Genomic DNA, 10303 nt, shown 5'->3' with positions numbered 1-10303 from the left:
CTCTTGAACATAAGGTAAGAGTTGTCATCCTTATTATGTCCAGAGGTGTTTCTCGGTTTCAGAGTTCAACTGATCAAATAAACAGATAATCATAGCCTATGATTCATCCGAGCACGGCCATGCATTTTACAGTTTCTAGCTCTCCGAGTGGCCTTGTACAACTTTTAAGCATCTCATCCCGATTTATGGGAGGACAATCCCAATCGTGCGATCTTGAGATTAGACTTCGTTTGATAGGTGATTACCTGAGCGTTGCTTTTATAGCCTCCTTTTACGGTGCGACGGTTGGTCAACGTCAAAGTAACCAGTTCTCAAACAAGTAATCTCAAATCACTCAGGTATTGAGGATTTAGTGTCTAATAATTTTAATGAAATTTACTTATGACAGATTTTTCATCTCTTACAGTAAAGTTTCATAAGTCTGTCCGATACTAGTTTTCCCAAAGTAAGTATCTATGCAAATGATTACGACATTGCCATGTCCACATAGTTCAAGAAACAGAACTACTAGTCATCTTGCATTCTAGTCGTCTAACGTTTTCTATGCGTCCATCTTTATAGAAAACTCCGACCAGGGACCATTTTCAACTTTTGACATTCAAGTTCACTTGATAGACATTTCTTAGTCACAGGACTGGTCCTGACAGTCTATCTGGAATATATCGTCAAATTTGAAGGGACTCATCATTTAATACTAAACCAAGATTAAATGGAATATGAAAATACATTTCATATATGATAAATGTTCAACCCCAATGTTTTACAACCATGGGCCTCAAACCCATCTTTAAAACAGTTCATGGAATTCAAAGCTAACTTGATTTCCAGTGCTACAATGTGAGTGTTGTTTCTCACTTGTTGCATAGGTTTAGTTATCATGCTTTGCCAATCTTAATATCCTTTTCATCGAATGTTCTTCGAGATAGATGATAAGATCTTTTGAGTATGTTTATTTTGTGATCTAGTCTTTCTTGCTACAATAGTGGTTCTACGCATTTTGTAATGAAGAACCATTAAGTCAACAAACATGTGATCTTCCCAAGTTCAATGAAGAACTCATTAATATAAACAACTCTGTTTTATTGCTTCTTAGGCAATAAGTACTTTTACTTCAACTGTTTAGGTTGCTAGTGATGCTTTGTTTGGATTTACTTATCCAAGAAGTTCACAGATATGTGGAATACTTTCCAGCTGTATCTTAGAACATAGAAATTAATATTTTAATTTCCCACGCAACAACTCATGGTCTCCAATCCATGTTGCCATTTCAAAACACGATGCTTTATAGCTCGTCCTTATCAATGGTTAACTCCAAAGGGTCTTGCTTAATCCTTTGCCAGTGTTTATGCGTGTAGCATCAATATTTAGCATATCTTTATTTCCTTGAATCAAGAACTTTTCCTATGTACCTTTTCAAGTACCATAAGTATTCTTGATCTCAATCTAGTTGATCTTCACTTAGATCAATAGAGACTGGTATATGTTCGTCATGCCTAAAGTCATACGATACGTTTTTGGCGATCCTCATATTATATCATACATGATAAATTCTTTTGCAGAATAATTCCCAATTGAATTCTATTCATGTAACTTTAGCTCATTCTAGTTTCAGTAGATACTAAATCCAGCTAAATTCTTTGACATATAATATAGGTTAAGAATCTTATTTAGACTCTTTGATGTTTAACTTAGTAAATACTTATACATAGTTGAAACATCCTTTACTTAGATTTATTCATATGGGTCGAATATCTCCAATGGAGTCTTTCGTGTTTGATTTAGTAAATGCCATTACTTAATCCAAAACAATATCATAAGATCTTTGTAAAAGATCTTAATACCCAGTATGTACTAAGTTTCGCCTTGGTCCATCATTGATGAATAGTTTCAAACCTAACCTTTTAGCATTTGAATGTTATTTCACAATAGAGAGATATGTGTGTGATACACATAGGACCAATTAAGTTTTATGCACTCCCACTAAACTTCTTATACATCTATAAGAATCATGTACATTTTATGAAACTAAAATACTTATTAGCTTCACTAAAATACAATTCCAATTCCCAATTGCTTGCTTAAATCTGTACTTAGATTTCATAAGCTAGCTTTTCTTTTCAAGCATTTATTTGGATCCACAAATCCTATGACATGCCATGTACATAGTTTCTTCCAACATTTGACTGAGGAAGATGTTTTGTCATCCAATTGCCATATGTACCAATATGCAATCATTGCTTGAATTATAGACTTGGGCATTACGATTATGCATGAGGTTTCAACACAATCCATGCCATGAATTTGCTTGTAACCTTTAGCAACTAATCTAGATTTGTGTGTGAACACAATTTCATGTTTGATGGTTTTTATCCTTAAAACCAATTTGCAACCAATAGGTGTGAAACTATTCTTGCAAATTAACAAAATTTCAATTTTGTCATCAAAACATTGAGTATGTTTTATGGCCTCTAACCATTTAAAACATTTGAGTCTATATATGGCCTCTAACCATTTTAGGGAATCTGGGTTTCTTCATAGCTTTCTTACAGGTCACAAACTCATTAATCTACATGATAATAGTTTGACTGCAAGTTGTAGGTTTCTTCACTATCTAATAGAAGAATCGCATAGCTTCAGTGACCTGAACTCCATGTTTCTTCACTATCTAAATAGAAGAATCTCATAGTTTCAGTGACTTGAACTCTATGCCTACTTGGGTATAGAACATCAAACAATAGAATATCAATAGCCACTTGAAAGTCCTTTGAATATTCTGTTCTCCTTGAAGCACTTGTAAAGTCTTCTAAGAGATGTCTATTCTTTAAAGCCACTTCTAAAGTCCTTAAAGAATACGTGTTTGGATTTTCTGAAGAACTTCGAAAAGCCTCCGGAATGTCCGTTTATGTTTGTTGTTCGCCTCGAAGACCTTTCGAGGTCTATTTTCTCCCACTTGTCATTTTGGAAACGAATCTCCAAAAGGACATTATTTCGAGCAAACAAACATTATGTTCTCAAAAATTCGTGGTAGAAACAATACCCTTGTGTCTCATTTGAATAAATCACAATGAAACATACATCTACACATGGGCCTTAGTTTGTTGAATAACAAACACTAAGCTCCCACTGAGTTTAGCAACTCTTTAGATATATATTTATGAAAAGATATTCTGAATTTAATTTTCAATAGCTTTGACGAATTTGGTTTAGTTTGGTGGTAGTTGAGCATTTTGTTTTAGAAATTATAGGAAAAGTCTCTATGATTCATCATTGATCGAATCAAGTACTAATTGACTTTGATCATTCCAACTTAGATATGCCATATCTTATGGAGCTAGATCGTGAAATTATATCACACAATCATTGATGATCCTTCTTGACTTAAGCAAACAACATGATCTAACCTAGACCTTTATGATTTCTGCCAAGTGGATTTTATACTTCTGAATCTTTGAACTAGCCAAACAGATTCAAACTTAAATCACATTGAGTAAATAAACCAATATGCACTCAAAACCATGTGAATAATAAAGTCATAAAATCTTTCTTTAGCTTTGAACTCTATTGTCTAGGCGTTCTAACAATAGTTCATATATTTTGTTACTTTCAACAAGTAAGACTAGCTTGTCTTGAATTGATCTAGAAATCAATCAACTTTCAAAAGTCCATCAAAATAGAGCTTATGAATGTTAATTTGTTGATATGGTCTTAGCAACAATGCCAAAGATTAGTGGAACTCAAATCAAGGGTTTGATTTGAACCTAGTAAAGTTTTAATTGTTAAAGAGTTGTTTGTTTTAATCAAGCATATTGACTCAATCCGTAATTGACCATTTCATTCAAATAAACAAACAAACATTGTTTTTGTTTTTCTTGAATGTGAGTCTTTCTGTGTTTGAAAACAGAAATTTAGGTATGCTGATTATGGAACAAAATAGTCATTAAGTTCCAGCCTTGAAAGGACTTAAAACAAACTAGATGACCCTACAACTAATGTAGCATTGCCATGCTTCATTTCCCACTTGTAGGCCATTAGTGTAGCCTAGCTTCCATTATTTGAGTTATTACCGAAGTAAGAACCTCAAGCGGTATATGATACCAAGGAAGTTCGATTGCTAGGTTACTTCTCTTTAAACATAAACTTATATGTAGAAACGGAATCGTAAATTCCTTTCATTTGTTCCTTGTTTTCCTATTTCTTGTACCCTTTCTCATAGTCTTAAGAATTGAATTCTTTAGTGTTGACTTTTATATATTGTTTAGACATGTCCAATGTCACTCCAACAAAGTTCTTACCATTTAATTTATGTTGAATATTCTGTTTCAACTAGATGATCTTACCAGAAGCTTCTAAAGTTCTCTAAGCATCGATCTATTCGAATGTCTAGGGACTAGACTCATTCGAGAATTAAATGGACAAAGATATTAGGTTGTTAACCATTGGTAAAGCTGAGCGTTTAAACTCAATGCTTTACGATCTCAAAACTACATTGTATTTTGAATTCACAAGCACCAATCGGTTTGCCATTCGACTTTGATACTCGAAAACAACCATAAAAGTCGATATAAGAAACGTACATTTTAAATTGCTCACTTTCTCTCATTTCCGTGAATCGTTCTTGGATTCACTACCAATCGAGGAAATTAACCGTTACCTTTCTAAAAGGATTTATTGCAGTGCAAGATATTTAATTATAAACAATAATTAAAACATACATTGAAGCATGCAAAGTCTAAACATTTATCATGAATAATAACTTGAAAGTTAAAGCAATCATGCAATTCAAACAAGTTATTAGCATTTTATTCGATTTTATTGTTCCGGCAGGTGTGAATAAAATGATTCTAAGACCCTAAAATCATTGAAGAATTAAGCACATTATGTATTTTGACTCAATTCTAAAATATTCTAGGTAAGCAAAAGCCTTTTGCTAATAGTCTAGAAACTACTCTTGGTTGATAGGTACGTCTAAGAACTTATTAGGAAAACCTATCGATTTTGCCACGACATAAAAGGACTCCTTACTTATATCGTTGAGTTTCACCAAAACTAACATGTACTCACAATTATTTGTGTACCTTACCCCTTTAGTATCGATAAGTAACACCTCGCTATGGCGGAAAACTATTACTAAGATCGATGAAGAAAGGATATCCAAGTAAGTGTTATTTTGGCATGGCACCTTTTAACTCAATTTTTAAGTTTGGAACTTAAGGCTCTTACTATGTTGGTTAGATTTTAAGTGAACTAAAATCCTTAATCATGCAACATAAGCAAGCTTTGATCTCATGCATATTTAAGACATATTTAAAAGCAATAAATAACTTAAAACATGCATAAGATAAATGTGATCTAGTATGGCCCGACTTCATCTTGAAGCTTCAACTTCAAAGTCCGTCTTGAAAATCTCCGTGGGAGGCGCCATTTTCTTCAAATAGGATAAGCTATAATTAAACTAATTACAACTATTTGATGGTACGCAGACCATATTTGAATGGAAAAACAATTTTGGTACTTTAGACCAATTACATTCAAATTAATGGTACGCAGACCATATTTTCTATCCTATTTGGGCCATACTAGTCACTTCATAACCTGCAAAACAGTACATATACAATATATACCATTCACCCATTCATTATCATGAATGGCCCACATAGCTGGTTAGTAAAACACGTTATGCATCACATAAATATTTGCAGCAATTAATCAGGGCACCAATAATCTACCAATTATTCAGTCCTTATTAATTCTAATCAAGTTGTTTAACCTTAAGGGATTTGTAGACCTAATCAAGAGTTTATGACTAAAAATGCTCCCACTTAAACCAATAAATTCATATGCTTTACTAATTTTAAACATAAAAATGTATTTCTAGTCTAACCGGAAACATACAAATTTAATTAAAATTTAAAGCTCATATAAATTTATAATTGAATCCATTAATTTAATTTATTTCAGTTGAATTAAACGAATTTAAATTAATTCAAGATTTAACTTTAGTAAAATAATTAGTATAAATAAAATTTATAATAATTATAATATTCAAAATTAAATCCAAGAAAACAATTTAAATTTCGAATTTTAAAATTAATTAAAATCGTTTCCGAACTGAAAATTAAAATTAAAATCAAAACGTACCAATAGTCGCAAGACGAGGCACTTTGGGCTTGCGCCCAAGCCCCATCAAGCTACGAGGCAGCGCGCCCCGCTCGATTGATCGTAGCACAAAGCATACACAGCCACACGCCACAGCTGGCCACGCTGCGCGCAGCCTTGTGCTGTGTCGCGTGTTGCTGCGCAGGCCAGCGCGCGCCGAGCGAGGGATCGCTCCCTGCTCGCGCGTTCTGCTTGCTGGCTGGGCGAGCCAGGTGCGCTGTGGCGCGGCAGCATCGTTGCCCACACGCGTCTTACTCGTCGCTCGTGCCTTGCATCGTCGCCCTCGCCCATCGTATAGCACATACGGCACACACGCACATGCTCCCTTGCCTCGTGCGCGCGCCATGCGCTATGTTGCTCGCTGCATTCGTACCGCACGGGCGACGAGCTCCCTTGCTCGTCGTCGCGTGCCCACACTATACAACACCCCTTAAGGGTAACACGTAGCTTCCATTGCTTTGTGCGTGCAACATTAATGAGCGTTTTCATAAAAATTTAAAATTTTTAATTCAAAATTAATGACAAATTAATAAAACATATTAATTTCATAATTTTAGGGCGAAAAATCGAAAATTTATTAATCAATTAATTTCCGATTAACATGGATTCAAATCTAGGTCATAAAAATTAAAAATTTAACATAAATTAACAATTTTTATGGTGGATTTTAATCATAGATACCTAATTAAACTATTAATTAATTATGAAAATCAAATTAATTATTCGAATTTCAACAAATTAATCATAATTACAAATTAGGTTGTATAATTAACAAGGCTAGGCATTCAAACTTGTTAAACATATACTGTAGGTCAATCAAAAATTCAAGATTTATCAACAAGAATCGCAAATATTTAATTTAACATCTTAAATTTACAAACTTTTGCGTTCGAAAAACTAAAACCTCCGAAAAGTCATAGTTAGGCTTCGAATTTGGGAATTCTGGGTTCGGCCGAAAAATAATTTTTTTGTCAAAAATTTAGAATGTCTTTTACATGCGGAATTGACACAAAAATCACTCGATTTGGATGAGTAACGAAGAAACTGCCGAAAAAATGCGTACATATAATTAAATAAACGCAATTTGCAATTAATTAACAATTACGAAAATTAATCACCCCTTTTAATTCCTTGCAAATTTGTGAAATTTATCCATGTTTATGCAATTTAGATTATGAAAATAATAAGAGGCTCGTGATACCATTTGTTAGGTTATGATTCATAAACATAAATCATGCGGAAAAACCATAAAGCCAGGAAAGCATATTATTTACACATAATCATTTAGCAAAGTTTAGATGCATACACTTTGTTGCGTGCCCTCCCTAGCTGCGCCCGAACCGAACAAGAACAAGTCTTTAGGACTCCAAGTGTCGTCCCTCCGTAGATAGTCCACAGTACGTCCGGATCCGCCTCAAGATTGACCAACTAGAATCGCCCTTAAGGTGCTAGGATTTTCGGCTAGGTTAGTGCAAGTGTATGGCTGAATTTTTCTTTCAAAAACTTACCTTTTGAATACTTCAATTGTATCTCTAAATAATGACCCTAGGCACTTATTTATAGAGGTATGGAAAGGGAACCGGAATCCTACTAGGATACGAATTAATTAAACTAGAATCCTATTAGAACTCTAATTAATTAATTTATCCTTTTAGGTTTAGGAATTTAATCATATATCAAATCCTAACAGTTTTAGGAATCGTGTATGAACACAAACACACACACGCACGGCAGCCCACGAGGGGCGCCTATGCGCGCGCGGCCTGTGAGCTCGCAGCCCACGCCTCGAGGCCCACACGCTGCCGTGGCCTTGGCGCGCGCTGGGCCTGCCTTGCGGTGGGCTTGGGCGCTGCCTTGGCTTGGGGCGTTTGTGGCGCGTTGGCTTGCTGGGCGATGGCCCGGCTTCGTGCTGGGCCTTCGTCCGGCAGGCCTCGTCCGATGCTTATTCGTACGATGCGCTTCCGATTAAATTCCCGGTTCCGGAATTCATTTCCGATACGAACAATATTTAATATTTCCGATTCCGGAATTAATTTCCGTTTCAAACAAATATTTAATATTTCCGTTTCCGGAATTATTTTCCGACTCCGATAATATTTCCGATTCTGACAATATTTCCGTTTCCGACAATATTTCCGATTCCGGCAATATTTCCATTTCCATTAATATTTTCCGATATGTACCATGTTTCCGTTTCCGGCAGCATCTACGACTTGGATAATATTTATATTTCCGATACGATCCATATTTCCGTTTCCGTCAATATCATCGTTTCCGGAGTATTCATTTCTTGCTTGTGACGATCTCAGCTCCCACTGAAACCAAGATCCGTCAATTCCGAATATCCATAGATGGAGTAATACTGAACCGCATTTATTAGACTTAATATTATATGCATACTTGGACCAAGGGCATTATTTCCTTCACCATTTGCGTGGGGACTTTGCTATAACAGGGATTTGAGCCCATGCCAAAAGTATTGTGATGAAAGTTACAAGTACACTTACCTCTGTTCACCTGGAGCTGACTACTATGGTCGAGGGGCTATTCCTACTTACTGGCATGTGTACAATGGGTTTTGTTTCGAAACTCAATGTAATTAAAATTTCTCAATGTAATTAAAACATAAACCTGCTTAAAATCACTTGATTCTCTTTAAATGAACACCAATTAGATAGAAAATACATACAAGTACCAAAATTTCTCCAACCTAATTTTGGATTATGTTGAAAGAAATTCGATATAATTTAAAGACATGGCCGATAATTCACCAAAATAGAATATGAGTTAAAGTAGTAAAAATAAATTTACCGAGTTGTAACCTAATTTTGGATTATGTTGAAAGAAATTCGATGTAATTTAAAGACATGGCCGATAATTCACCAAAATAGAATATGAGTTAAGGTAGTAAATAATCCCTTTGTATTTATTTAAGGGATACACTTGTCTTTTCCGGCCGTATTTATTTAAGAGATACACTTGTCATTTTTAGTAACTTATCAACTCCACCATCTAATTAAATAATATATCTACACCCCACCCTCACCCCTCACTCTTTAAAATGATATAGTCCTCACTTGTTTTTCTTATTAAAATATCTACTCAAACCCACTTGTTTTATTACTTTATTTCATTCAATTTTTTTTCTTACCCGTATCCGACCAAGTGTATCTCTTAAATAAATACAGAGGGAGTATAAATTTAGCGAGTTGTAAAACTCAAGATATTAAAAATAAAAATAAAAAAGAACAAAAAGAGCTAGATAGTACGGAGTATCGCTTATGCATAGATGAGTGCACAAGTCAAAATTCAATTATGCATTGATAAATGCACCGGTCAAAATGATACATTTATTTAAAAATAAAACATGTCTATTTGGTTTAACTGCTAAAAAATTGAAGATAATTCTGAATCGGTACACTAACTATAAATATTAAATGTGACAAAAGTAGATAATAAGAAGCGCCTGTAGCTCAGTGGATAGAGCGTCTGTTTCCTAAGCAGAAGGTCGTAGGTTCGACCCCTACCTGGCGCGTTCTTGGATATTTTAAGATTTTCTTCTTTTTATAATTTCGAAGTATTGTGTTTTCTGCTTGCTGTGGACAATCATCTCAGCAAATATGCATTTCACCTGCAGATGTCGAAGAAGGGGATGGTGAGCACCAAGTTTAGAGCTTGAATATGTGACTAGTATGCCAAAGGATGGAGAGCTGGAGATATTGGTTTCTATATACAAATTTCAAAGTGGCTATGTAAGGACGTAAGGTTAAGAGTTTTGCCTTTTCATCTAAAATTTACTCAAGTCAATTTATATTAAGTTGATGGATGTAGTGAGTGTGAGCGTCTGAGCGAGAAACAGCTTCATAGATATTCTGTAGCCATTAATTTTCCCAATAATATTGAAGAATTGATAGTGTAATTCTGGAAATGTTAGGCCCCTGAATTGAATTGTTGGTCAAAAACTAAAAATTCTTGCCTGATCGGCTTCATCACTAAGAGTTAGTGAATGTGTATACTACGAAACTGTGTTTGCATTCATTCTGCAATAAATAGATAAGAAAATGAGCATCGGTCATTGATCTTCATCTTCTTGGTAGTAGTTTTTTTTTTTTTTTTTTTTTGACAACGAGACTTTTTGGTAGTTGTT

General features: G+C 34.7%; 1 non-coding gene across 1 annotated transcript; it reads left to right on the top strand.

Moving 5' to 3' along the window:
- Window positions 1-9618: 9618 nt before the first annotated feature.
- TRNAR-CCU (transfer RNA arginine (anticodon CCU)) lies at window positions 9619-9691 on the top strand. The gene has a single exon. It is a non-coding gene; the product is annotated as a tRNA-Arg (tRNA).
- The last annotated feature ends 612 nt before the right edge of the window (window positions 9692-10303 follow it).

The sequence above is a fragment of the Spinacia oleracea genome, chromosome 4, assembly GCF_020520425.1.
Source record: "Spinacia oleracea cultivar Varoflay chromosome 4, BTI_SOV_V1, whole genome shotgun sequence".
Classification (NCBI taxonomy): Eukaryota; Viridiplantae; Streptophyta; class Magnoliopsida; order Caryophyllales; family Amaranthaceae; genus Spinacia; species Spinacia oleracea.
Note: the sequence above shows the minus strand (reverse complement) of the source record. Positions and strands in the feature narration are given on the sequence as shown.